Source organism: Astatotilapia calliptera, chromosome 16, assembly GCF_964374335.1.
Source record: "Astatotilapia calliptera chromosome 16, fAstCal68.1, whole genome shotgun sequence".
Classification (NCBI taxonomy): Eukaryota; Metazoa; Chordata; class Actinopteri; order Cichliformes; family Cichlidae; genus Astatotilapia; species Astatotilapia calliptera.
The window spans coordinates 17,357,383-17,360,840 of NC_137437.1; positions in this window are offsets into that span (position 1 = coordinate 17,357,383).

Below are 3,458 nucleotides of genomic sequence, written 5' to 3' on the forward strand. Positions count from 1 at the left end.
CTCGTCTCACCCTGGCCAATGAAAACGTCTGGAGAGGAGAAGAGGAGGCGGGGGAGGAACGATGGAAAGTGTGTAGGCTATTTATTGTGTGTAAATTAAAAGGTAAATGCAGCCTTTCTCTCAAGAAAGGTGGATGGCTGTGTTTGGGGCTCAGTCACATTTTGTGTTCGGTTCGTATAAAATCTTTTGTATCCTACTGATCTTATGGAAACATTTCTCTTGGCCGTTTCAGTCCATTTTAGTCAAACTCTCAAAGAACAGCCATAAAATCATCCAGTATTATTAACAAGGTTTCGCTTGCTTTTCTTTGCTGCCACCAGGGGGCAGAAGAACTCTTAAAACACACAGCTGCTTCTTTGTGTCGTTTTAAGCTTATATTTTGATTATTCACCTCTCTCTCCATCTGTTTGATGCTTCTGGTTCTTGATGTCTCACTTTGATGATTTACTTCCCTCGTTTCTCTTCAGACTAAGACAATCAAATGTGGAGGTGTACTGCACTGAATGGGTGCACAATGCATATGCGGACATCTGCACCTTCAGTTTGTATACATTATATTGTAGAGTCTATGTAAATAATGTTTATTAAATAAAAGTGACTCAACAGAACCTTCTGTATTTATTTCTTGATGGTTTGTAACATCAGCAACGCTCAGAGCCAAAAAAAACAAAAACAAAAACCCCTCAAACTCTGACATGTTAAAAATACTTTAATGTGCTGAGACTGAGCACTTTTTAGGCATGCAACAGGTCCTTAGTGAACATAATGAAGTATCAGATGTTATGTTCCCAAATGAGGACACAAGATCTTAGGAGGAAAAAAAATGAGAGAAGCAGCTGTGCTTTGTTTCTACAGTTATGAGTATAGGGCCAACTGAGGTCTCCTGCTTTGAAGTTCAATGTTTTGTCACCCAATCCATCCCCTCCAGCCTCCTCCTTAAGTAGTGTTTGTATCCCCAATGGGGACATTCCCATAGGGCTTAAAATCTGGGACTCTCCACCTGAACTTCTCCAACTGAAGAAGCTCCTCGGATGAGAGGTGAAACGTCTTCAAGGAAACTTAAAGAAGTCCAGATGCTTTTCTTTCCAAGCTCCTTATACTGTTTGTGATTGAATAGTCTCAGTTTTCCACATGCATTCAAATGGTCACTGGAGGGTGCTGACACAATGAAACGTGTAGTCATTTTTAATGAGAGGATGGCCTTCTTTTAAAAGAATTCAGATTTGATTTGATAAGAACCTATTCATTTATGCACATATTAATAGTATAAACAAGTGCATAAGGAGATCAGACTTTGTGCTTTTAGTGGTATTAATTTAAAAAAAAATATATATATATTTTTCAGTTTTGAATAGGCTTTTACATCATTAAGCATCGCGTCCTTCGATCAGAGCTTAGGTTCATAAAAGTCCTCTGCAGAAAGACCTTTGTTGTATCTCACGTACTGAAAGATTAATGTTCTTATTTCTTTCAGGATTTCAATATTTCAGGATTACAAACCATCAATGGTGTGCACGCTCCACTGAGGAGTAATTAAAGAGTGATTAAGAAGGACAGTCTGAGCTCTGAACACAGCGGCGCACTGAATTTTGAACAGAAAAAAGCGAATGAAGAATGTTTTTCAACTGCAACCCATCAATTATATATAACTTCATCTCCTTTGAGTCTACCTATTTAAACAGATTCTGTGTTTATTTGACACCCCGAGGCGTTTTGTATTACTGTGTGTGAAAGCGTGCACATGCACTGGGCCTTGTGTTTGGGATAGCACTGGTGTTAAAATTCATGAAAAAATATTTTCCTTGTGTTTACAAAGTTAGTTTCATGCCCGTAATTGACCCTGTTTCTAACACTGTAGGGAGATATTCTGTATTTTTCCATATTGTCTCGCTTATACACTGACCTTTGTTTGTCTCCCTGTTTTGTTGCCATGCAGGACGCTGTGAGAGAAGAGGAAAAAGACTTTTTCTCTTCATGCTTCCCATTGGGAGCTGCCTAACTAAACTTAATGTGTTAAACAAAGCAACAATGCAGCACAGACAAATTTAATATGGCATTTTCAGTGAGAGAAGTGCAAAGCACATCATTGAATATATTGCAATGCAAAACGTGGGAATGAGAATGGGCTGTGCAATGTGAAACTAAAGCCACAGCAACAAAACCAAAGAACACAACGCGCAATAAAACATAACATAAAACAACAAAACACACTTCAGGAAATAAAAACGTGCTGCTATGGATTAAGTGGGAGAATGGGGCGTCCACTAAATGCAGATTTGGTGTTTCAGTCCCCAGACTCACCTGCTAAAGTGTCACCGAGCAGATGCAGAGCACCGAGCTCCTTTTCATGGGCAGAAAAGTGAATTAAAAACATGCTGTGAAGTGTTTCGCGTAGCTGATGTTAAAGGACCTGCTGTATGTGTGCACACGGCTAGCAACATTCCCTTTGCAGATAAGATTTTCTTCATTTTCTGCATCAAAGCTCTGCAGCTCTCAGTGTCTGTGGGTGATTTTACCAACTGTGAGAGGCTAAAAGAGGAGAATCAAAGACTAAGAGAATATTTTATTCTCAATACAGTTTAGCACAGTTGTATACACCGATTTCCTGAATCTTTGCCCACAGTAGGCTCAAAACACAACGACAGAAAAACAAACAAACAAACAAAAAAAAAAACCCCACAATATTTTTTTTCTTCTTTTCCAGAAAAATGCAGCTATTTGTACTTAAATTTAACATGGATGGAACTGAAGTTCCTCATGGCAGATTGATGTCATTTCCTCTGCCTATGCTAGTAGTCAGCAGTGTCCTTGCCTGAAGTTTAAACTATGTTTGAAAGCATGGAAAAAGGAGAGAATAAAGGGGACATTTTAACAAAGGGGCATTCACATAATATATTTCTGGATATGCTTTTAAGATATAATGACATTGAAATGTCCATTTGAACCCTGAAAGCATGTTAGATTGAATTAGGACTGAGGAGATGGGCTGCATTATGCAGAGTTCTGCATGCACACTGAGAGCTGCACACGCCCTTTCAAGGGACCATGCAGAGCTGAAGAGGAAATAATCTTTAAGAGGCTTATAAACAATTAAATATTGTTGCTCGGGTTCCGCGGTGCTAAGAATTTTAAAGCAGTCCATAGTTTATAAAGTCTTCATTTTGAATGTCCTTTGATAAAACATTCCCTTGTGATTTCAATCTCCTCTTACATCTTTTCAAATTAGGCTCAACAGTCTTGCTGAGACACCAGTGAGTGAAACAGGAAATGGCTTTAAGCCATCATCGGAGACTTTTGTTGTTTCGATTCCAAAACAAGAAACGCTGCCCCATTTTTTTTTTCCATGAAGTGGTGTGTTGTTGAGTTTAGAAAAAACAACAACAACAAAAGGGGCCCAGTTGTGACTCATTTTGTCAAAATGCTAAACACAAAGCAGAAAGGCAAACCGCACTGTTTTG